General features: G+C 42.6%; 1 non-coding gene across 1 annotated transcript; it reads left to right on the top strand.

The window, feature by feature from the left end:
* Positions 1-24,428: 24,428 nt before the first annotated feature.
* Positions 24,429-24,503, top strand: Trnat-ugu (transfer RNA threonine (anticodon UGU)). Its single transcript has one exon. It is a non-coding gene; the product is annotated as a tRNA-Thr (tRNA).
* Positions 24,504-27,206: the final 2,703 nt, after the last annotated feature.

The raw sequence follows: 27,206 nt of genomic DNA on the forward strand, positions 1-27,206 counted from the left end.
AAAACTATTATTTTACTGCTTCTTACTGCCTATTACATCAACTTAGAAGCTTCTTCTGTGTTCTACTATGGTGCTTTTAGATTCTCCGCATTCCGCAGCACGCGACATAGCTTTGCACACGATAAATGTAACCGTCTCAGAGAGAAGAGCGGTTAACGTGACGATATGACATTGAGTCGATTTGATAGCAGATGACGAAAACAGGCGGATTTCTTAGGTTTTTACTACATATGAACGCTTTTTACATTCTCCCGTGCAACGTGGCAGCTAGGCGTCCCTTCATGCAAAATCTTAGGGTCCTAGCTCATGTCCAAGGCACCAAAGCCGGCTAAAAAGTCAAAAATCGTTAACTAAAACTTATAATTGTACTGCTTCTTATTGGCTATTACATAAACTTAGAAGATTCTTCTGTGTTCTACTATGGTTCTTGTAGTGTCTCCGCATTCCGCAGCACGCGACATAGCTTTGCAGTCGTTAAATTTAACCGTTTCAGAGCGAAGAGTGGCCAGTGTGACGATCTGACATTAAGTCGATTCGATAGCAAATGACGAAAACGAGCGGATTTCTTAGGTTTTTACTACATGCGATCTCTTTTCACATTCTCCAGTGCAACGTGGCTGTTAGTCCTCCCTTCATGCGAAATATTAAGATCCTACCTCATGTCCAAGGCACCAAAGCCGGCTAAAAATTCAAAAATCGATAGCTAAATTTGAGTTCTTCTGCTTCTTACTGGCTATTACATCAACTTAGAAGCTTTTTCTGTGTTCTACTATGGTGCTTTTAGTGTCTCCGCATATCGCAGCACGCAACATAGCTTTGCACACGATAAATGTAATCGTTTCAGAGAGAAGAGCGGCCAATGTGACGATCTGATATAAAGTCGAATCGATGGCAAATGACGAAAACAAGCGGATTACTTAGTTTTTTACTACATTCGATCACTTTTCACATTCTCCCGTGCAACGTGGCTGCTAGTCCTCCCTTTATAGACATTCTTAAGGTCCTAGCTCATGTTCAAGGCACCAAAGCCGGCTAAAAAGTTAATAATCGATAACTAAAACGATTATTTTACGGCTTCTTACTGGCTATTACGTCAACTTGGAAGCTTCTTCTGTGTTCTACTATGGTGCTTGTAGTGTCTCCGCATATCGCAGCACGCGACGTAGCTTTGCACACGATAAATGTAACCGTTTCATATAGAACAGCCTCCAATGTGACCATCTGACATTAAGTCGATTCGATAGCAAATGACGAAAGCGTTCGGATTTCTTAGGTTTTTACTACATATGAACACGTTTCACATTCTCCCGTGCAACGTGGCTGCTAGTCCTCCCTGCATGTAAATTCTTAAGGTCCTACCTCATGTCCAAGGCACCAAAGCCGGCTAAAAATTCAAAAATCGATTACCAAATTTGAGTTCTACTGCTTCTTAATGTCTATTACATCAACTTAGAAGCTTTTTTGTGTTCTACTATGGTGCTTTTAGAGTCTCCGCATATCGCAGCACGCAACATAGCTTTGCACACGATATATGTAACCGTTTCGGAGAGAAGGGCGGCCAATGTGACGATCTGACATTAGGTCGAGTCGATAGCAAATGACGAAAACGGGCGGATTTCTTAGTTTCTTACTACATATGGACACGTTTCACATTCTCCCATGCAACGTGGTTGCGAGTCCTCCCTTCATGAAAAATCTTAAGGTATTAGTACATGTCCAAGGCACCAAAGCCGGCTAAAAATTTAAAAATCGACCGCTATAACTTAAATTGTACTGCTCCTTGCTGGCTATTACATCAACTTAGAAGCTTCTTCTGTGTTCTACTATGGGGATTTTGGTGTCTCCGCATTCCGCAGCACGCGACATAGCTTTGCACCCGATAAATGTAACCGGTTCGGAGAGAAGAGCGGCCAATGTGACGATCTGACATTAAGTCGAGTCGATAGCAAGTGACGAAAACGGACGAATTTCTCAGGTTTTTACTACATATGAACACTTTTCACATTCTCCCGTGCGAGATGGCTGCTCATGTCCAAGGCACCAAATCCGGCTGTAAAGTCAACAATCGATAAATAAAACTTGTATTGTACTGCTTCTTACTGGTTATTACATCAACTTAGAAGCTCCTTCTGTGTTCTACTATTGTGCTTTAATGTCTCCGAGTTTCGCAGCACGCAACAAAGCTTTGCGCACGATAAATGTAACCGCTTCAGAGAGAAGAGCGGCCAATGTGACGATCTGATAAAAAGTCGAATCGATAGCAAACGACGAAAACGGGCGGATGTCTTTGGTTTTTACTACATATGAACCCTTTTCACATTCTCCCGTGCAACGTGGCTGCTAGTCCTCCCATAATACAAATTCTTAATTTCCTAGCTCATTTCCAAGGCACCAAAGCTGTCTAAAATGTCAAAAATCGATAACTAAACTTGAATTGTACTGCTTCTTACTGGCTATTACATCAACTTAGAAGTTTCATTTGTGTTCTACTGCGGCGCTTTTAGTGTCTCCGCATATCGCAGCACGCGACATAGCTTTGCACACGATGAATGTAACCATTTCAGAGAGAAGAGCAGCCAGTGTGACGATTTGTTATTAAGTCAATTCGACAGCAAATGACGAAAACTTTCGGATTTCTTAGATTCTTACTACATTTGAACACATATCATAATCTCCCGTGCAAGGTGGCTTCTAGTCCTCCCTTCATACAAATTCTTAAGGTCCTAGCTCATGTCCAAGGCACCAAAGCCGGCTAAAAAGTCAATAATCGATAGCTAAAACTATTATTTTACGTCTTCTTACTGGCTATTACGTCAACTTAGAAGCTTCTTCTGTGTTCTACTATGGTACGTTTAGTGTCTGCGCATTCCGCAGCACGCCACATAGTTTTGCACACGATAAATATAACCGTTTCATTGAGAAGAGCGTCCAAAGTGACGACCTGACATTAAGTCGATTCGATATCAAATGACGAAAACGAGCGGATTTCTTAGGTTTTTACTATATTCGATCACTTTTCACATTCTCCCGTGCAACGTGGCTGCTAGTCCTTCCTTCATGCAAAATCTTAAGCTCCTAGCTCATGTCCAAGGCACCAAAGCCGGATAAAAAGTCAAAGATTGATAACTAAAACTTGAAATATACTGCTTCTTACTGGTTATTACGTCAACTTGGAAGCTTCTTCTCTGTTCTACTATGGTGCTTTTAGTGTCTCCGAATTTTGCAGCACTCAATATAGCTTTGCACACGATAAAAGTAACCGTTTCAGAGAGAAGGGCGGCCAATGTGACGATCTGATATAAAGTGTAATCGATAGCAAACGACGAAAACGGGCGGATTTCTTAGGTTTTTACTACATATGAACACTTTGCACATACTTTCGTGCAACGTGGCTGCTAATCTTCCCTTCATGCAAAATCGTAAGGTCCTAGCTGATGCACAAGGCACCAAAGCCGCCTAAAAATTTAAAAATCTATCACTAAAGCTTCAATTGTACTCCTCCTTACTGGCTATTACACCAGCTTAGAAGGGTCTTCTGTGTTCTACTATGGGGCTTTTGGTGTCTCCGCATTCCTCAGCACGCGACATAGCTTTGAACACGATAAATGTAACCGTTTCAGAGAGAAGAGCGGCCAATGTGACGGCTGACATTAAGTCGATTCGATAGCAAATTACGAAAACGGACGAATTTTTCAGGTTTTTACTACATATGAACTCTTTTCACATTCTCCCGTGCAACGTGGCTGCTAGTCCTCGCATCATGCAAAATCTTAAGATCCTAGCTCATGTCCAAAGCACCAAAGCCAGCTAAAAAGTCAATAATCGATAGCTAAAACTTTTATTTTACGTCTTCTTACTGGCTATTACGTCAACTTAGAAGCATCTTCTCTGTTCTACTATGGTGCTTTTAGTGTCTCCGAATTCCGCAGCATGCGACATAGTATTGCACACGATAAATGTAACCGTTTCAGAGAGAAGAGCGGCCAATGTGACGATCTGACATTAAGTCGATTAGATAGTAAATGACGAAAACGGGCGGATTTCTATGTTTTTACTACATATGTACACTTTTCACATTCTCCCGTGTAACGTAGCTAATAGTCCTCCCTTCATGCAAAATCTTAAGTTCATAGCTCATGTCCAAGGCACCAAAGCCGACTAAACAGTTAATAATCGATAGCTAAAACTATTATTTTACGGCTTCTTACTGGCTATTACGTCAACTTGGAAGCTTCTTCTCTGTTCTACTATGGTGCTTGTAGTGTCTCCGCATATCGCAGCACGCGACATAGCTTTGCATACGATAAATGTAACCATTTCAGAGAGAAGAGCATCCAATGTGACGATCTGACATTACGTCGATACGATAGCAAAAGACGAAAACGAGCGGATTTCTTAGGTTTTTACTACATATGAACACTTTTCACATTCTCCCGTGCAACGTGGCTGCTAGTCCTCCCTTCATGCAAAATCGTAAGGTCCTAACTCATGGCCAAGACACCAAAGCCGGCTAAAAAGTCAAAAATCGATAACTAAACTTGAATTGTACTGCTTCTTACTCGCTGTTACATCAACTTAGAAGCTTCTTCTGTGTTCTGCTATGGTGCTTTTAGTGTCTCCGCATATCGCAGCACGCAACATAGCTTTGCACACGATAAATGTAACCGTTTCAGAGAAAAGAGCGGCCAATGTGACGATCTGACATTAAGACAAATCGACAGCAAATGACGAAGACGGGGGGATTTCTTATGTTTTTTCTACATATGAACACTTTTCACATTCTCACGTGCAACGTGGCTGCTAGTCCTCCTTTTATACAAATTCTTAAGGTCCTAGCTCATGCCCAAGGCACCAAAGCCGGCTAAAAAGTTAATAATCGATAGCTAAAACTACATTCCTGGAATTGGAAAAAAGAACACATTGACACCGGTGTGTCAGACCCACCATACGTGCTCCTGACATTGCGAGACGGCTGTACAAGCAATGATCACACGCACGGCACAGCGGACACACCAGGAATTGCGGTGTTGGCTGTCGAATGGCGCTAGCTGCGCAGCATTTGTGCACCGCCGCCGTCAGTGTCAGCCAGTTTGCCGTGGCATACGGAGCTCCATCGCAGTCTTTAACACTGGTAGCATGCCGCGACAGCGTGGACGTGAACCGTATGTGCAGTTGACGGACTTTGAGCGAGGGCGTATAGTGGGCATGAGGGAGGCCGGGTGGCCGTACCGCCGAATTGCTCAACACGTGGGGTGTGAGGTCTCCACAGTACATCGATGTTGTCGCCAGTGGTCGGCGGAAGGTGCACGTGCCCGTCGACCTGGGACCGGACCGCAGCGACGCACGGATGCACGCCAAGACCGTAGGATCCTACGCAGTGCCGTAGGGGACCGCACCGCCACTTCCCAGCAAATTAGGGACACTGTTGCTCCTGGGGTATCGGCGAGCACCATTCGCAACCGTCTCCATGAAGCTGGGCTACGGTCCCGCACACCGTTAGGCCGTCTTCCGCTCACGCCCCAACATCGTGCAGCCCGCCTCCAGTGGTGTCGCGACAGGCGTGAATAGAGGGACGAATGGAGACGTGTCGTCTTCAGCGATGAGAGTCGCTTCTGCCTTGGTGCCAATGATGGTCGTATACGTGTTTGGCGCCGTGCAGGTGAGCGCCACAATCAGGACTGCATATGACCGAGGCACACAGGGCCAACACCCGGCAACATGGTGTGGGGAGCGATCTCCTACACTGACCGTACACCTCTGTGATCGTCGAGGGGACACTGAATAGTGCACGCTACATCCAAACCGTCATCGAACCCATCGTTCTACCACTCCTAGACCGGCAAGGGAACTAGCTGTTCCAACAGGACAATGCACGTCCGCATGAATCCCGTACCACCCTACGTGCTCTAGAAGGTGTAAGTCAACTACCCTGGCCAGCAAGATCTCCGGATCTGTCCCCCATTGAGCATGTTTGAGACTGGATGAAGCGTCGTCTCACGCGGTCTGCACGTCCAGCACGAACGCTGGTCCAACTGAGGCGCCAGGTGGAAATGGCATGGCAAGCCGTTCCACAGGACTACATCCAGCATCTCTACGATCGTCTCCATGGGAGAATAGCAGCCTGCATTGCTGCGAAAGGTGGATATACAATGTACTAGTGCCGACATTGTGCATGATCTGTTGCCTGTGTCTATGTGTCTGTGGTTCTGTCAGTGTGATCATGTGATGTACCTGACCCCCAGTAATGTGTCAATAAAGTTTCCCCTTCCTGGGACAATGAATTCACGGTGTTCTTATTTCAATTTCCAGGAGTGTATTATTTTACCGCTTCTTACTGGCTATTACTTCAACTTAGAAGCTTCTTCTTTGTTCTACTATGGTGCTTGTAGTGTTTCCGCATATCGCAGCACGCGACATAGCTTTGCACACGATAAATGTATCCGTTTCAGAGTGAAGAGCGGTCAATTTGACGATCTTATATAAAGTCGAATCGATAGCAAATGACGAAAACGGGCGGATTTCTTAGGTTTTTACTACATATGAACACTTTTCACATTCTCCTGTGCAACGTGACTGCTAGTCCACCCTGCATGCAAAATCTGTAGGTCCTAGCTCATGTCCAAGGCGCCAAAGCCGGCTAAAAAGCCAAAAATCGATAACTAAACTTGAATTGTACTGCTTCTTACTGGCTATGACATCGACTTAGAAGCTTCTTCTGTGTTCTACTATGGTGCTTTTAGTGTCTCCGCATTCCGCAGCACGCGACCGTTTCAGAGGGAAGAGGGGCCAATGTGACCATCTAACATGAAGCCGAATAGATAGCAAATGACGAAAACGGGATGATTTCTTAGGTTATTACTACATATGCACACTTATGAAATACTCCCGTGCAACGGGGTTGCTAGTCCTCCCTTTATGCAAAATCTTAAGGTACTAGCTCATGTCCAAGGCACCGAACCCGGCTAAATATTCTATAACCTGTAACTAAAACTTGAATTGTACTGCTTCTTACTGTCTATTACATTATCTTAGAAGATTCTTCTGTGTTCTATTATGGTGCTTTTAGTGTCTCCGCATTTCGCAGCAAGAGACATAGCTTTGCACACGTTAAATGTAACCGTTTCAGAGAGAAGAGCGGCCAATGTGACGATCTGACATTAGGTCGACTCGATAGCAAATGAAGATAACGGGCTGATTTCTTAGGTTTTTACTACATATGAAATCTTTTCAGATTCTCCCATGCAACGTGGCTGCTAGTCCTCCCTTCATGCAAAATCTTAAGGCCCTTGCTCAAGTCCAACGCACCAAAGCCGGCTAAAAAGTCAAAAATCGGTAAGTAAACTTGAATGGTATTGCTTCTTACTGGCTATTACATCAACTTAGAAGCTTCTTCTGTGTTCTACTATGGTGCTTTTAGTGTCTCCGCATTCGGAAGCACGCGACATAGCTTTGCACACGGTAAATGTAACCGTTTCAGAGAGAAGAGCGGCCAATGTGACGTTCAGACATTAACTCGATTCGAAAGCAAATGACGAAAACGGTCGGATTTCTTTGGTTTTTACTACATATGAACACTCTCCACATTCTCCCATGCAAGATGTTAGCTAGTCCTCCCTTCATGCAAAATCGTAAGGTCCTAGCTCATGTCCAAGGCACCGAAGCCGGCTAAAAAGTCAAAAATCGATAACTAAGTTTTATTTGTACTGCTTCTTACTGGCCATTACATCAACTTAGAAGCTTCTTCTGTGTTCTACTATGGTGCTTTTAGTGTCTCCGTATATCGCAGCACGCGACATAGCTTTGCACGCGATAAATGTAACCGTTTCACAGAGAAGAGCGGCCAATGTGACTATATGACATTAAGTTGATTCGATAGCAAATGACGAAAACGGGCGGATTTCTTAGGTTTTTACTACATATGAACACTTTTGACATTCTTTCGTGCAACGTTGGTGCTAGTCCTCCCTTCATGCAAAATCTTAAGGTCCTACCTCATTTGCAAGGCGCCAAAGCCGGCTAAAAAGCCAAAAATCGAAAACTAAACTTTAATTGTACTGCTTTATACTGGCTATTACTTCAACTTAGAAGCTTCTTCTCTGTTCTACTATGGTTCTTTTAGTGTCTCTGCATTTCGCAGCTCGCGACATAGCTTTGCACAAGATAAATGTAACCGTTTCAGAGCGAAGAGCGGCCAATGTGACGATCTGACTTTAAGTCGATTCGATAGCAAATTTATTTATTTATTTATTTATTTTTTTATTTAACCTGACAAGATTAGGGCCATCAGTCCCTCTCTTACATCTAACCAGGCATTCTACTTATTTTACAGTCATATGTTGTAGTAGGCATGTTAAACTACATCTAATACAAAAAGTGAGATAAACAATTAGAAAGGTACACCTCGAAAAATACATTATTGAAGAGAAAGATTTCAGTTAGGAGTGCTGGCAGCAGGGAGTGTGGGGGGATCTCATGGTGAAGGGAGGAGAGGAATAGAGGGACATGATGAAACATAATTAAGGAAAATATAAAGGAAAAGAAGACTGCGTGGCTAATAGAGATAGATGAAGAGGAAGGCATCTCAGAAGCAAGATAGGAGACGCTAGCTTTGCTATTTGACATATGAGAGAATTGGCCTTGCACATTAATTTTGTGGAGAATTTTCATGCGGATGATAGTAGGAAATGCTTCAACTTCTTCTTAAAAGCAACAGGAGATTGAATTTTCCTCAAGGTGAGGGGCAGTTTGTTCCAGAGGCGAACAGCGGCAACTGAGAAGGAGTTTGCAAAAGTTTTTGTTTTGTGAGTGGGCACAGCTAGGATACCAGATAAGAGCGACCTCGTGTTTCGATTATGATGGCATTACACGTTTTTAATCTCTGAAGCTAGGTACTGGGGTGCTTGCGCGACGAGGAGTCGGTGAAGTAGACATATAGTGTGGTAGTCACGCAGTTTGTCCGGCCGCAGCCACCCTAGCTCGGAGTATGAAGCACTAACATGATCATATCGGCGAATGTTGCAGGTGTAACGCACACAGGCATTCATGGTTAGCTCTAGCCGTCTTTTGTTTTCACTACTCATGCCTTGTTGAATCACATCACAATAGTGGAGGTTCAGTAGAACGAGTGCTTGCACGAGCTGGCGTTTCAAGTTCTGTGGGAATATGTTCCGAAACTTTTTGAGAGCATAGAGAGAAGCAGACGTCTTTCGGCACACTGCGACTGTATTCTCCGCCCAGTTGAGATGCTCGTCCAAAGTTCCACCCAAGTTTTTCACTGTTTTCTGATATGGTATTGGAGTACCTTCGAGCAGAATAGGAGGTAGCCGTTCGCGGAAATCTGAACTTATTAATTTCTGATGGGCTATTAAGATTACTTGCGTCTTTTTTGCGTTTAATTTAAGCCCCTGGTTTTTCGCCCATGTCACTACTGAAGACAGATCATCATTCATCAGAGCGATTGCAGTGTTTACGTCTTCAGGTCTGACGCTTAGGTAGAGCTGGAGGTCGTCGGCATATGTTTACAGGAGGACAAAACCGACGAAAACAACAGTGGTCCTAAGACTGATCCTTGTGGCACTCCCGAAGAAACATGTTTCGAGGAAGATTTTTCATTTGGGCAGACAACACATTGCTGTCTGTCTTTTAAGTAGCTTTCAAACCATCTCATTGCACTATCAGAGAAATTAAGCTGTTGCACTTTTCTGAGTAATATGTCAAAGTTAACAGTGTCAAAAGCTTTGCTGAAGTCCAGTAGCGTCAATATTGTTGCCTTTCGAATGTCGATGGCATATTTCAGGTCATCAGTTACTTTAATTAGAGCAGTGTTTGTGCTGTGATGTTTACGGAAACCAGATTGAAATTTGTCATATAGACTCAATTCATGCAAGTGTTCAGTGATTTGGTCATGAACAATATATTCAAGTGCTTTGGAAACAGCTGGCTGTATGCTAATTGGTCGGTAATCACTAGGCAGTTGCGGGTTTTCGATCTTAGGGATGGGTCGAATTATGCTTCTTTTCCATGCAGTGGGGTATATTCCGTTCACGAGGGAAAAATTAAATATGTCAGTTAAGACAGGTACTAAGATATCGGCAACATTCTTAATCATGGTTATACCGATAATGTCGTTGCCTATTGCATCAGAAGAGATTCTCATTATTGCTATTCTTGCCGTATTTGTTGTTACATGTTTTAGATGGAAGGTATCGTTGTTAGTTATCCTGTTTGGGGATTCTTGTGGACGGTAATTATCAGCCGTGCTGGTAATCAGAGGTGCAGAGAAGAATTCATTTAATTCGTTAGCTGACACATGAAAAGTAGTTTCCGATTTTGCCTTTCCGACCCCCAAGATACGGAGATTCTTCCATAGAGTCGTGGGTTTCAGATCGCTGCATACAAGGGAGCGAGCGTGCCTGATTTTGGCATTGCGAATGCATTGTTTCACTCTGTTCCGTAGCTTTCTATATTCTTCGAAACGCTCGGTTTTCGGATCTGCCTTGAAACGCCTGTGGGAAGCATCATTATTAGTCATCCTTTGACGTAATTCAGCTGTCAGCCATGGAGCAGGAGATTTTCTTACACGGACTGTGTGCGCAGGTGCATGTTTGTCATAGAGGGCAAAGAGTTTATCACCAAGTTCATTAATTTTGCCGTCGATTGAAGGTTCTCTGATTATTTGATGCCATGAGATTTCTGAGCAATCGGCTGTTAGAGCGTCAAGGTCAATACTTTTCATGTTCCTACAAGTTATGTAACGCGTAAAGTCAAAAATCGATAAATAAATTTGAATTGTACTGCTCCTTACTGTCTGTTACATCAACGTAGAATCTTCTTCTGTATTCTACTATGGTGCTTTCTGTGTCTCCGCATATCACAGCACGCGACATAGCGTTGCACACGATAAATGTAACCGTTTCAGAGTGTAGAGCAGCCAATGCGACGATCTGACATAAACTCGATTCGATAGCCAATGACGAAAACGGGCCGATTTCTTATGTTTTTACTACATATGAATATTTTTCACATACTACCGTGCAACGTGGCTGCTAGTCCTCCCTGCATGCAAAATCTTAAGTTCCTAGCTCATGTCCAGTGCCCCAAAGCCGGCTAAAAAGTACAAAATCGATAACTTGAATTGCACTGCTTCTTACTGGCTAGTACATCAACTTAGATGTTTCTTCTGTGTTCTACTATGGTGCTTTTAGTGTCTCCGCATTCCGCAGTACACGACATAGCTTTGCACACGATAAATGTAACCGTTTCAGAGAGAAGAGCGGCCAATGTGACCATTTGACATTAAGTCGATTCGATAGCAAATGACGAAAAGGGGCGGATTTGTTAGGTTTGTACTACATATGAACACTTTTCTCATTGTCCCCTGCAACGTGGCTGCTAGACCCTGCATGCAAAATCTTAAGGTCCTAGCTCATGTCCAAGGCTCCAAAGAAGGCTAAAAAGTAAAAAATCGATAACTAATCTTGAATTGTCCTGCTTCTTACTGGCTATTACATCAACTTAGTAGCTTCTTCTGTGTTCCACTATGGTGTTTTTAGTGTCTCCGCATATCGCAGCAAGCGACATAGCCTTCCACATGATAAATGTAACCGTTTCAGAGAGTAGAGCGGCCAATGTGACGATGTGACATTAAGTCGATTCGGTAGCAAATGACGAAAACGGTCGGATTTGTTGGATTTTTACTACATATGAACACTTTTCACATTCCCCCGTGCAACGTGGCTGCTAGTCCTCGTTGCATGCAAAATCTTAAGGTCATAGCTTATGTCCAAGGCACCAAAGCCGCCTAAAAATTGAAAAATCGATAACTAAACTTAAATTGTACTGCTTCTTACTGGCAATTACATCAACTAAGAATCTTCTTGTGTTCTACTATAGTGCTTTTAGTGTCTCCGAATATCGCAGCACGCGTCATAGCCTTCCACACGATAAATGTAACCGTTTCAGAGAGTAGAGCTGCCAATGTGACGTTCTGTCATTAAATCGATTCGATAGCATATGACGAAAACCGGCGGATTTCTTAGGTTTTTTCTACATATAAATAGGTTTCAAATACTCCCGTGCGACGTGGCTGCTAATCCTCCCTGCATGCAAAATCTTAAGTTCGTAGTTCATGTCCAAGCCCCAAAGCCGACTAAAGAGTCAAAATCGATAACTTGAATTGTACTGCTTCTTACTGGATATTACATCAACTTAGAAGCTTCTTCTGTGTTCTACTATGGTGCTTTTAGTGTCTCCGCATATCGCAGTACGCGACATAGCTTTGCACTCGATAAATGTAACCGTTTCAGAGAGAAGAGCGGCCAATGTGACCATCTGACATTAAATCGATTCGATCGCAAATGACGAAAACGGTCGGATTTGTTAGGTTTTTACTACATATGAACTCTTTTCTCATTGTCCCCTGCAACGTGGCTGCTAGACCTCCCTGCATGCAAAATCTTAATGTCCTAGCTCATGTGCAAGGCTCCAGAGAAGGCTAAAAAGTAAAAAAATCGATAACTATACTTGAATTTTACTGCTGCATACAGGCTATTACATCTACTTAGTAGCTTCTTCTGTGTTCTACTATGGTGCTATTAGTGTCTCCGCATATCGCAGCATGCGACATAGCCTTCCACACGATAAATGTAACCGTTTCAAAGTGTAGAGCGGCCAATGTGACGAACTGACATAAAGTCGATTCGATAGCAAATGACGAAACCTGGCGGACTTCTTAGGTTTTTACTACATATGATCACTTTTCACATTCTCCCGTGCAACGTGGCTGCTGGTCGTCCCTGCATGCAAAATGGTAAGGACCTAGCTGATATCCAAGGCACCAAAGAAGGCTAAAAAGTCAAAAATCGATAAATAAACTTAAATTGTACTGCTTCTTACTGGCTATTACATCAACTTAGAAGCTTCTTCTGTGTTCTACTATGGTGCTTTTAGTGTCTCCGCATATCGCAGCACACGACATAGCTTTGCCCACGATAAATGTAACCGTTTCAGAGAGAAGAGCGGCCATTGTGGCGATCTGGTATTTCGTCGATTCGATAGTAGATGCCGAAAACGGGAGGATTTCTTAAGTTTTTACTACATATGATCAGTTTTCACACATTCTCGTGTAACGTGGCTCCCAGACCTCGTTTCATGCAAAATCGTAACGTCGTCAGTCATATCCCTGGCGCCATAGGCGGCTAATAAGTTAATAATCGACAGCTAAAACTTGAATTGTACTGCTTCTTACTGGCCGATTACATCAACTTAGAGCCGGCCGCGGTGGTCAAGAAGTTCAGGCGCTCAGTCCGGAACCGCGGGACTGCTACGCTCGGAGGTTCGAATCCTGCTCGGGCATGGATGTGTTTAATGTCCTTAGGTTAGTTAGGTTTAAGGAGTTCTACGCTCTAGGGGACTGATGAAAACAGATGTTAAGTCCCATAGTGCTCAGAGCCATTTGAACCAATAACTTAGAAGCTTCTTCTGTGTTCTATGGAGTTGCTATTAGTGCCTCCGCATGCCGCAGCCAGGGACATAAGTTTCCAGATGATAAATGTAACTGTTTTATAGAGAAAAGCATCCAATGTGACGTCGATTCGACGGCAATTGACGAAAACGGGACGATTTCTTAGGTTTTTACAACACATGAACACTTTTACAATTCTATCGTGTAACGTGTCTTCCAGACTTCGTTTCATGCCAAATCTTAAGGTCGTCGGACATGTCTGAGGCACCAAAGCCGGATAATAAGTCAATAATCGATTACTAAAACTTGAATTTTACTGCTTCTTACTGGCTGATTACATCAACTTATAAGTTTCTTCTGTGTTTTACTGTGTTGCTATTAGTGCCTCCGCATACCGCAGCACACAAAGTAAGTTTGAAGACGATGAAGGTAACCGCTTCACAGAGAAATTTCAAATTCTGTGTCTGTGTCTATTGCCTGCTCATATTGTTTAAAGCAGGTTGCTCTAAATGCCCAGTGGATCTGATTCCATTGATACCTATTCTAAACAATCTCGGATTGGTAAAGACCAAGCTCTGCTTATACTTATAGTCTGGGAAGTTGACATATCTTAGACAGTAAAATATGATGGTTAAAGATGTCCACTGAGTATTCCCATATACACTGAAGTTAGCTTTGAACAACAAATTATTAATTGGCCACCTACTCTTGACTCAATAGCTACTAAGATCTTTCACTAGTGAAGGAGGTGACGACGTTGTTATGTCCACTAGAGGCTTCTGTAGTTTGCTGAAAATGATGTGATATAATTGTGCCTTGTGATTTTCTGTGGAGTTCCAGAGTAAGTTCTATACTGGTGCAGGACATTCATTCGTGCTGTTCTCATTCGAGGCAATCCTGGATTCTGAATCTCAAGCACCAGAGGATTATAAACAGCAATGCAACCTCTGTCTTCCTGGCTGTGCACTATTTCAAAGTGCTCTGGTTGACAGTCTCTTCTCATTGTGCAGTGCTTGTAGATTATTGTAAATGGATTATCTGCATTATTTAGAACATCTCATTCTAAACTTTCTAAAGAACGAGACTTTTCTGTCATGACCACTTTTTGTGTGAGGTGATAAATACCAGGAATTTGATTACATTTTGAGAACCTAATGGTAACTAACATTATTGTCTATGTAAATTAATGGAACTGGATTTTTCCTGAGGTCAGCAGTTTTCCGAAGGTCGTCATTTTTCCCGAGGTCGTCGTTTTTCCCAAGGTCGGCGTTTTTCCCCGAGGTCGGCGTTTTTCCCCGAGGTCGGCGTTTTTCCCCGAGGTCGGCGTTTTTTCCCAACAGCGGCGTTTTTCCCCGATGTCGGCGTTTTTCCACGATGTCGGCGTTTTTCCCCAAGGTCGGCGTTTTTCCCCGAGGTCGGCGTTTTTCCCCGAGGTCGGCGTTTTTCCCCGAGGTCGGCGTTTTTGCCCTAAGGTCGGCGTTTTTCCCCGAGGTCGACGTTTTTTCCCGAGGTCTGCGTTTTTGCCCCGAGGTCGGATCAAAGATTTTTTTTCCCGAGGTCTAGAAATCTATCGATATATTGAAAATCCAAAGTATTTTCATGTATGTAGACTATACTGTTATGTCATGTCATCTTGAAACATTTATCCGACCACTAGATAATGGTATTTATCAAGATAGCGATATATTTCGTTATATCTATTTATTTCGATAATCGTTTTCTTAGGGGTACAGATTTATTTTGAGACGTCCATACTTTTCCCATTATCGATTCAATTCGATATATCGACTTACGTAGATGCGCACATTAAATCATGATATCGATTTATTTCGAGATATCTATCTATATTGAGGAGTCTATTTATTTCGAGATACCGATTGATTTAGAGTATCCGATTATATCGAGATATCGATTTATTTTGATATACCGACACAATTAAGGTTGTATATATATTTCCAGGTATCGATATATTTCCATGTATTGGTGTACTACAGATATCGATTCTTATCGAGATATCGATATAATTTAAGGTACCTCCATATCTCTAGTAATCCATAAATTTCTAGATATCGCTATTTTGAGAGATATCTTTATATTACGTGTTACCAATATATTTCGAGATATCGATATATTTATGTACCTCAATTTATCTCGATATGTCGACTAGCATCGAGATTTCGGTCTATATGGTAAGCCGAAATGCGTCTAGATGTCGATATACTTCGGGATATCGACTCATTTCGGTGTAGCGGTTGTTTGGAGGTGTCGATTTATTTCGAGGTTTCGATTTATTTCACGGTGTCGATTTATTTCGAGGTTGCGATTTTTCGAGGGTTGCGATTTATTTCGAGGTGGCGATTTATTTCGAGGTGGCGATTTATTTCGAGGTGTGGATTTATTTCGAGGTGTCGATGTATTTCTAGGTAACGACATATTTCGATGTTACTTGTCGACTGCATCAGCTTAGAACCTATTTCGTACAGAGTGGTGCGACTGCATACCTCAGCAGGCGACATTGATATCCAGACGATGAATTTTACCGTTTCCGAGAGAAAAGCGTGCGATGTGATGAATTGGCACTACTTCATTATGAAAACAAATGACGAAAACGTGAGGTTTTCTTCGGTTTTTCTGCCACTGCTGCCAACTTTCAGCCCACCCCCTCCTCCCCTTCCCCAGTCGTGGCGATCAGCTTTTGTGATGGAAATGGACACAGGAAAGTAATAACGTTCCATGAAATCCCATTCTAGGGACGTTCAAGGGTAAATGTTCCAGACGGTTTATTTGCATTAAGACACGCATACTGCGCATCTACAATGTCACATCTGCCAGATCGTTTCTATTGTCAACAGTGGAAAACAAAACAGCGTAATGAAGAAGCCATAGTGAGACGCGGTTTTTGGTAGACGAAATAATAGGAATACTCTAGCCATTGATAATGATGATCTAATGAGAATTCTGTTATTGTTTTGAAAGATGCATTTAAATATGCATTGAACGTAGCTCCAAATTATTTTGAGAATTATAATTGCGGTATTATGAATCTACATTGGAGATTTTGTAATGCAAAACATTTCGATCTGAGAATACTTTACGTGATAGTACGGCATTGACCTTGTGTGTCATTAGGGTAAAGTTAATTTGCCGCCATTCACATAAAATTTATCCGCCATTAACATAAAATCTATTTTTCAGCGTACTGCAATAAGGACTCACTTCAGATGATTGGACAATTAAAGAGAACTCAAACCGTTATTTTAATAGTATTCGTAGGTCCATTGCAGCATTTACCGTGGACAGTCCCTGAGCCTAGACTGTCAGTTTTATGTAGGGAGTACTACTTTAAAAAAGCACTCCGTGTTCAGGTCACAAGTGGCCAATCAGGACCATCCGACCGCCACGTCATTCTCACTGAGGGTGGAGGAGGAGCTGGCTCTCCCACTCGTTGTGGTAGTTTCCTTTGACTGGAGTCGCTACTATTCGGACGAGTAGTTCCTCAATTGGCATCGGAAGGCTGAGTGCAACCCGAAAAATGCCAACAGCGCATAGCGGCCCATATGGTCACCCATCCAAGTGCCGACCACGCCCGAAAGTGCTAAACTTCAGTTATCTGACGGGAACCGGTGTATCCACTGCGGCAAGGCCATTGCCCCTACCACTTTTTATGATATTTTTGATCGTAGTTCAGGTCTGATGGCTGGGAAGAATGGACGTTTACCATGTTATGCTCATTTATATTTTCACTACGTCGACACAGCTGGTCCAATTACGACCACAGGTGATGGTAGCCATAATGATCGTGCCAAGCATCCCGTGTACATTAGTTACACCCAAGTGTGTGGGCATCACAGCATTCGTGACATTTAAATTTGTTACTTCTTTGCTACTATATTCGCAATAAATTTTGCAGACAGTATCCGCATATGACGCTGAATGTACCTACAAAATTATATCATTGTACGACACATGTTTCGGGAGATACGTCATAAAAACTCAGGACAAGGCCAGACGCTGCATAGTACGGACGTGGACGCACAGCTCTAAATAAATGCCTGGTCAACACCAAGCTTTTCCGCTAGTCATCTATAAAGATAAAAAATCCCCAATATTGTCTACCAGCGTATTTTTGAAAAACCTTTATTTTGTCATCCATTTTTTTCCTGTAAAAATCGTAAAAGCCGTGCATCATTGTGTTTTTAAAAAGCGTTTCTTATTGTCATCTCTTTTTATGTATTTTAAACCATCTATCGCTTGTGTAACCTGTGGCTACAAGTCCATTCCCTTTATGGTGTAATCGAAATAATAAACAACGCAAAAAAGTGTGGGTCAATTTCTTCCTCATTTTTCGGAACTTCTGATAATAGTAAATCGTTGGCTCTTTGAGTTCGTGGTAGGTACATACAAGAGATTAGTGTAAGATTAGAATTTGGGTTAGATGCAGTGCCAGGAGGTTCTGTTTCTATCTGGCTAGCTTCAGAGTACTTCACCATCTACTAAGTGATGCGTTTCATTGTGAATGGTGTGTTCTGTGCTAGGTCTACCCTTTTACTGCACAATGCTGTTACTTCGATGCTATTAAAACCAGGATGTTATCAAAATATATGCACAGTGGCAGACTGGAGTCTGCAGAAATATTTCCAGTGGTGGGGAGGGGGAAAGGCGCGTCGGGGCTGGAGTGCATGATTCTGAAACTGGCACTCTGTGTACAAATCAGCTGGTCAGTTACGAGGTGCATCAAGCTACAAGACCCTAACTCTATAAGCGCTACAACTGGCCAAAGCTAAGGTTTATCAGTATTGTGGAGAATTCTTATCTGGAAGAGTATATTGTAACGAATAAAAACTCTTTACTCCAGATTCCAGGGAGGGTTGGGGGCGATGGGTGAAAGTGCCCTTTTGCCTATCCTCCCCTCCCGACCTCCTCCCCTCCCCCTCCCCTTCACCCTCGCAGACGTCAATGGCTGGCCCGTTCATTTTGAGAACATCAGAGCTCCAGTAACCTTTCTGAGAAACTGTTCTTGTTGTCCTTGTGCGTCAATCTTACCACTCAGAACACCAGTGGGAATGTTGGTTATCGCTGAAATAACTGGTTTTCGGCTCTTATCAGTTTCCCAACCCTTCTTTAAGCTAATTGTTAAAGCCCGTCACAATACCAGTTCTTGTAATAACCGATTTTCAGTCTTTTATTTACATTATTTTCTCTAGTAAACGTAGAAATCAAACAAAGATTAAACAATTTTTACTTTCTCAGTTTCTTGATAAATGGAATCAAAATGTCAAATTAAATACCCTTATGATGACCTGCAGCCGTTCAGAACGAAATTAGAATTATATTAATACCGTCAGCTGCTCACGTGTGTCGATATATATCAACGGCGACAGGTGACAATGTGTGCACGTCTGGGACTCGAACCCGGGATCTCCTGCTTACATGGCAGGTGCTCTGCCCATCTGAGCCACCGAGGGCACAGACGATAGTGTGACTGCAGGTACTATCTCGCGCACGCCTCCCGCGAGACTCACATTCTCACCTTGCATGTCCACACACTACATTCGTAGTGTCCCACACCGACACACTCATTACTCGTGGAACACATTCTTACCAAGTCCAGTTCGGGGAATACGTGTGCATCTTCACAGAAGAAGGTCATGGCTGGTATTGCCAGAACCATATACTTATATTGATATGGACATGTCTTCCACGAGGAATGAGTGTGTTGGAGTGGGACTCTACGACTGTAGTGTATGGACATTCAAGGTGAGAATGTGAGTCTCGCAGGAGGCGTGCGCGAGATAGTCCCTGCAGTCGAACCATACACTGTGTCCTCTGTGCCTCAGATGGATAGAGCGTCTGTCATTTTAGCAAGAGATCCCGGGTTCGAGTCCCGGTCGCGGCACACATTTTCACTTGTCCACGTTGATATTTATCAACGCCCGCGAGCAACTGACGGTATTAATACAATTCTAATTTCTTTAAATTAAATAGTCAAATAAAACTTTGTCCGATCTTCGCTGCTGGCGAGTGCTTCTATACTACAGAAAACTGGCAATATTATCCTACTGATTATAGTTTTTAGAAGCTCTGCTCAAAAATTATATTGTAATCGGTTATCACAGCACTATGCAGGCATTACGTATAGTCCAGCGATAAAGAGTGAAAACTGCGGCAGGAGAACTCTCTTTTTCGTTTTAATTTCTCTGTTTTTAAGGGCTAAAAGCAGATAACGGCATACTACGTAGACACAGCAGCAGATCAGGCACTTTCTACTTTTATCCAGAACTATGAATGATTTGTTAAATTTTAACTTTTTTCCTTGTATGATGTCGCAAGTCGACCAAATCTAACTTTGTTCTTCACTCGTACCGCATATCGTAAAATACTTCCAGACTTCCAGATGGTGCCATTCTATGTCACAACTGACGTTCGACAACAGCGAGAAACTGTGTCCAGTCTCGCGCTCTGCTTGTATAACAGGCACAGTATTGTCTCGGCAATGTTGGACCAATCCATTTGTTGCTCGTTTCTATCAGCAGTGTTATTAAAGTGGCATACATAACTTTTCCCATTTTTTTCTGTAATAACGCCGTATTTCAGTGCTATGGAAATCTTACGAATAAAAATTACTCGTCTTTTTTTAAAAAGGTTTATTTGAAAACTAAAAATTTTACTACGACATCTGTGGCTAATTGATATATCTGTTTTTACGTGGTTATCAGGAAAAAATGAAAAGATACTTGTTATAACCGAGAGCAAACAAATACTGAAAGACATCGGTTATTCAGAACTAAAATACCCATGTCGTTTTAACTGATCGGTTTTTCTATCTATAAACTGCAGTGTCGCCATAGAAAAGTGTGTCGCTCCATCAATGTCCATAGCAACTTTGAGATATGTGTTTATGCGCAATATCGGCAAATGGAAACACGAAGAGGTAATAAGCACCTGAGCGATAGAATTTATTTCACAGTCAGAAAAGTCGAGTGACAGGCAAGACTGAATCACTGTAATAGAAATTATATGGAAAGCTGTGTAAAGGAAAATTTCCAGTTCTTTCGTGGATTCCGGGACACCAAGGTGACATAGTCTTATACGGATAGTATTCCATGACTAACGTAATTGGCCCATATACTGTACTGGTATACGGATAATATTACACGACTAACGTAATTTACCTGAAATAATTTACAAACATGTTACTGTAACATTCGCTACTACTCATTACGCTAATTCACCTTCAGCCATTAAGCGCAAATCTCAGTTATGATACGTGCGCCAAACAAAAATTTATCAACCTAGTAAATCAAGACAACTACAAACGATCATTGTGTGCAAAATAAATAGAACACTTCATAAGAAGAACATGACGGGTTTGAATCATTCCCACCGCAAAGGATGAAAAATTCAGGCTCGCACACAAGACCACTTGATAACTAACCAGAAATTCAGATTAGTTGTAGCTTCGGTGACAATCGCCTTTTTTACATTTTCCCGTAAACTAGATAATTATGAACGTAAGCAACTACTGTAAAATATCTGCGGCAACGGCCTTGCCGCGGAGGTTGCATCGGTTCACGTGGATCACCGAAGTTAAGTGCGTTGTCGGGCGTTGAAGGCACTTGGATGGGTGATCATCCAGGCCGCCATGCGCTCTTGCCTCATGATGCCAATCGAGGAGCTACTCGACCCAATAGTAGCGGCTCCGGTCAAAAAATACCAACATAACGACCGGGAGAGCAGTGTGCTGACCCCCGCCCCTCCTGTTCGCATCCTCCACGGATGATGACACGGCGGTCGGATGGTGCTGTCCCAGTAGGTCACTCGTGGCATGAAGACGGAGTGCTTACAAAGCAAACTACTCTCCAGTGGATGGTCGTACTACTGAGACCTTGATGCCTGGCATCAATAACAGATGGCAGCACAAGAGGTTGGCTTACGCCTACTGCCGAATTTTGCGATCTGTCGTAAGCCTGCGTAAGCACGTAGGGCCTTCCGTCTTAAGTGCAAGCATATCCATTGCGTTTTCTGTCAAGCGACTTGAGTGGAATATTTCATTATTTCTGAAATTTTATAGAAATGTTTTTCGTTGTATATCCTCACCATCGGTACTGAATTTACTGTAAAATTACTTGCTCACTTTTCGGAACTTCCGTTCATAGTAAATCGATACTATTTGAAGCCGTGGTAGACACGAGTCTAGTGTGCTTCACCTTCAGCACCTTCTGTGTCAGTCTCGGTTAATATGTCGCTGATTTCACAACGAACAGTTCGTTGTCTACTGAGTATACTGTCTGTTGCACGACACTATCCCTCCCACGCTGCTAAATGTAGGTCGTCGGCAAAATATGACTGCAGTGGAACAAGGGCGTCTGCAGAAATTTCCCCAGTAGGTGGTGGTGGCATTGGTAGTGGTGTGTGTGTGTGTGTGTGTGTGTGGAGGACTATTACTATGAAACTCACACAGTCCAGACCGCCAAGGAAAATAAACCTGAGATTTGGAAAGGTTGTTGATCTTATACCGCTTATACTGCATATTTCGAAATTCCACCTCTAAGGGGGATACACAGGAAATGAAAGGATTTTTTGAAACATGTAGCTATTAAGGTAATTTTGAAGCTAGGCATACGAACATTTGTATCTGGTTTCTAGGTCAGAAATAAAGAAATATGTGTTCCAGTATCTTTGGGAATTTAACCCTCTATGAGGTGAAATAGTGGATGAACATTTTATTTTGAGATAAATAATTATGGAAGAACTATGAAAGTATTTTTAAGGCTACATCTACGAAAATTGGTATTTGACTTCAAGGCTACAAATAAGAAAATACGTGTTTCGGTGTTTTTGGAAGTTCAACCCCTAAGGGGATGAAATAGAGTGAGCTGGTGCGTTTCTGGCACCAGTTTCCGTCGATCGTTGTTTCGATCTTTGAGTCGCGGTCCAGAGGACACTGCTCCCTAAGCGACTGTAGTAGTTCTCTGTGCAGCCCAACATCGGGCTTACCCACGCTTACACTGGACACAGTTGCCAACAAATCGCCTGCCATCGCGATATAGGTTGGGCAAAACATGTATTCCTGAACTCGGTTCAAGGTCTTGAAGAACCCCAAATGACCCCCGTCCGCCGAATCGTGGGAAATATCTGAGTGCCATGCTAACTCGTTCCTGTGGAATACAGACCTTCACTTGGGCCACGGTTGGCTCCCCCTTACACAAGAGGCCCGCACGAAGGCAACAGCCAGTGACGACGTCGCCATCCACAAACTGCTGCATATTCGGTCCCCACCCGGCGGTCCTCGGCCTGTTTGCCGGCTAAGTCGAAGAAGAAGCCGGTGTCTCGGAGAGAAGGAAATTCACCCCCAGATCCGGCTCCACGTTTCTGAAATTGGTTCATTATGAAAGCATTATGAAAGCATATCTGACAATTCGTATTCGGCTAATCTGTTACAATTTTTAAAAACTACGTGTTTCACTGGTTTTTAACTTCGAGGCATAAGGGGATGAAAATTTTAATGAAATATTTATTGCGTTATATTAAAATATTTTAAATCTGCATCTACGAAAACCGGTATTTCACTTCTCAATTAGATATAAAGAAATATGCGTTATACAAACAAGAATACAAACGGCTTGATTAACAAAAACCTTGGACCCCAGCTGTCGCATTGCTTTTGGTCATTCAGCAAAAGACCATGCAATCAACGGCGTTAAGTTTAGAAAAGTTTAGAAAGTGTTGCAGTTTATAAAAGACATAAAAAAAACGATTAAAGAAAAAATGCTTTGCAGACCATGAACGGTCTAAGTAAGTAAAGAAGCGGATGATAAGCTAGCTCTTTATGCAAATAAGTTGGTCAGTTTATGTTCCGAGACATGTCATGCAGCAGGAACGGAATCCTATAGTTGCTACGATTGGCTAAAGAAAAGTTTTGCAGAATCACGCGAAATCACTTCTGCAAGTGGCTGAGAATCTCGTAATGAATAAAAATTCTGTACTGAGAATTCCAAGGTGGGAGAGGCGAGATTCCTCCCCCCCCCCCTTCCCCCTTCTCAGAATCCTATCCTTCTTTACCTACAGCAAAAAATAAATAAATAAATAAAACTAGAGAAATTTCTACTGTGAAACTATTTGCATACAAGAGAACGGCCATTAAAATTTAACTCTTCAAAGTTTTAAAGCCCTGCCCCGTTCGAAATTCAATTTCTTTGTAGTTGCATTTTTAAAGGTGTACTTGTCTAGACTCCTGGAACGGAAAGGTTTTTTTTTTTTTAATCCGTGCTTTACAAAAGTTTCTACAGTCCATTGTTTGAAGCAGTGTCACGGCTGCCATGAGCCGCGCGGGGTACCCGCCATGTGTCCAACGCCTTGTCACGGTTCGCGCGGCTCCCCCCGTTGGAGGTTCGAGTCCTCCCTCGGGCATGGTTGTGTGTGTGTTGTCCTTAGCATAAGTTACTGTAAAGTAGTGTGCAAACATACGGACTGATGGTTCAAATGGCTCTGAGCAACTTTGGGACTTAACATCTGAGGTCATCAGTTTCCTAGAACTTAGAACGACTTAAACGTAACTAAATTAAGGACATCACACACATCCATGCTCGAGGCAGGATTTGAACCTGCGACCGTAGCGGTCGCGTGGCTCCCGACTGAAGTGCCTACAACCGCTCGGCCACATCGGCCGGTCTATCATGTATTCTAGAAGAGCTGCACGGTCGTCAGTGGCGCCTGTTCTTTCTAGAACAGTTACTATCTTCATATCTATGGTTAAACGTCACCCAGCCATTGACCTTCGTCTGTGCGAATGCGCACAGGCTACCGGAAATCTTACGGGAATCGTCACCTTAGTGTGAGCCAGTAATGAGTGGATGGACAAATACCTATTAAGTACATTACGTAATCGGATTGTGGGCGGTTCGGGGTGTGAGTCTCACGGGAAGCGTGCGAGGGATAAATTCCTGCAGTCGTGCTGTTCATTTGTGCCCTCGATAGCTCAGATGGATTGAGCGTCTGCCTTGTAAGCAGGAGATCCTGGGTTCGAGTCCCAGTAGCGGCACACTTTTCAGCTGTCCCCATCGAAGTATACCAACAACACCTGTCGGCAGCTGAGGGTTTCAATTAATTATCAGTTGTGTAGGTGATTCGATGAACCCTTTGCCAGGCACTTAAATGTGTTTTGCAGGGTATCCATATAGATGTAGATGATAACTCGTCCCGTGTCGCACGTGCTCAAAAGGATTCATACTGCAGAATGCATGCAAACATACTCACCGAAAATACGGACGAATATCAAGTGCAGGCTGCCGAGTGCTGCATATCCAGCTTAGACAGATCGGCTTTTCCTGCCAAGAAGAACAGGAAGTTGCTGTCTAGGAACAATCAGAGGTAGAGGAAGGGCTGATAAATACTCCTTGAATTGCAGACTAAACGTAAATAACGAAAATACATTTTTGGTAAAAATTGGTCAAAACATAATCGTTTGCCCTCCGTATTGGATTAGCTGTTTTGAATATTGAAAATCTGACTTCAGATTCGTTTTCAGCGACATTAAGAATATATGTGTAACACTCAGTTCATGCAAATCGAAGTAATAGTATAACTAAATGTTTTCCCTAAACTTTGAACACTTTTTTTTTTTCGAGTAACGATTTTCTCAGAACGGCATGCAGCATAAATTAAAAGTGGTTCGATCTCTTAACTTCTACCTCTGACCCCTAAAAGTAAACACTTTTCTTAGGAACTTATAGCTATAATATGACATTTGTTAATATTAACTAATTTTTGTGTAGGCATAAGGAGTGAAACAAACCCCTCAAAATCGAACTCAAAGTTCGAATTAGCACTGTATCGTTAAATTTAAGGTTGTTTCATTGCGGTTAGGTATGCGCTCCCATTAATTTTATGTATTATCGACTGATGTTATCCATTTTCAAGTTCAGAGAAATAATGTAGTATCAACTGATGTTACCCATTTTTGAATTCAGGTAACATCTGAGGTGCCACACTGCACGCACTCTGCGTACTCCAGTCTCGCAAGCCCTTGATCAAATCATAATTACGGGCGCCATTTTTTATTGAAAATCTAAAATTAAGCTCATAGTATTGTCACTCGTAATTCCCAAACAGATCGTTCGAATGTATTTTCATTGTCTCAAAAAAAATTTCAAATTTACCCTTTTTTGCTCATTTGTATGAGAACCTGGCCGTAACGCCGGAATATAGTCACTAGATTTTTTTTCAGAGACGCTGTACGTTCGCGAGAAGACTTTCGTTCTGCGCGTGTCGAAGGACATTCCTCAGATATTACTGTGTGTGTGCTACTCAGTCGTGCCATTTAAGTGTACATCTTTGCATAGTTTTCCTTTCACGATGTAAACAGTGTTCCGCTCAGTTGCTAACTGGCCAGTGAGTGGTTCCGAAGGTGTCGGATGTGCGGTGCGTTCGGTCTGCTAGGACAACAGCAGACTGGCGTGGTGCGATGGCAGAAGCAGACACTGAGGGAGCTAGCTGCTGGGACGCCAGCGAACAATTTATGCCAAGTAAGACGAAGAGGACTATTCTAAAATTACGAGCCGTCTAAAAAGTGTTTACCATTGGTAAATCTTGCTGTTGAGTTTGACAAAACTGACAGTTTTTCCTAGAGATACAGGAAATCCCCCCACCCCCACTCAATGAACATTTGGTTGTGATGACAGGCAGATTGGTAGTGTAGCCCGAGATCTAAGCTAGGTTGGAAGGTGGTAATTTGATTGAGAGTTGTTTACGCCAACGATTATGAATGCCGACTAAACGTTGTGCGAGCAGATTGCCCTGTAGCGTAGCCTAGTGTTTCCGTCCGCGCCACATTTAACACACTTTCTCTAACTGTGTACAAAAGTCTCACAACAGCCACGATAACTACGTTTCTGGTGGGGGGAGGGTAGAGTCCACTATGTAACTTTCACGGCCAATTTTAGTAACCGCATAAACTAACCGAAATATAAGCGTCATTTAAACTATATTTCCTTTTGTGGGAAAATAATGGTTCTCCTCTTTTGGCAGCAACTGTAATATGTAGGCGACTTATTAGTTTTTTTTTTTAAACTCTGAATCATGATCTCAATAGACGCAGTGCTTTTTTTACGTTACTTGATTTGTGGTCTATAGTATACAATGCAACGAATTGGTAAATTCTTTGAAGTTTGACGTGTGTTACATAGACGACGTCTGCAATGTTCGTAAGGCCACGTTTGCATATATTCGGTGTCTGTTTTTTTGGCCATGTACTGTATAATTAAGGGGAGGAGGATTATGTTCAAGGAGCAGTGCATTAGCAGTCTATGGAGAAACTGAGAATTTGGATCTAACGAACGGCATGCTCGGGCAGTTCGTGATATTCTGTTGACCACTGTGTAATTCGGACACAGTGATCAATGCCTCTCCCTTGTAACCAGGGGACTCGGGTGCTAATCCTGGTCTGGCACAAATTTTCAACAGTGCCCATTGACTAAAGTCTGTGCCCATTGTCAGCTAATATCATTGTTTCGGTGTTAAATAGTATTTTGTTCGCGATACGTGATTTAGCTTTTTCATGGATAACAGCTTTGAAAAGCGTACAGGTTATATTGATATTCGCTCGTCGTTAGTCCAAGGCAACTATAGCGATTTATAAACACAGTTGTAGTTCGTATTAAGCCCACATACGTAATTGTGTCCTGTGTTTCTTTACCAAGAACTACTCCGTAAGTAATTCCCCTGTAGTGGTATTTTGTTATAGTAT

This window comes from Schistocerca gregaria, unplaced genomic scaffold, assembly GCF_023897955.1.
Source record: "Schistocerca gregaria isolate iqSchGreg1 unplaced genomic scaffold, iqSchGreg1.2 ptg000198l, whole genome shotgun sequence".
NCBI lineage: Eukaryota > Metazoa > Arthropoda > Insecta > Orthoptera > Acrididae > Schistocerca > Schistocerca gregaria.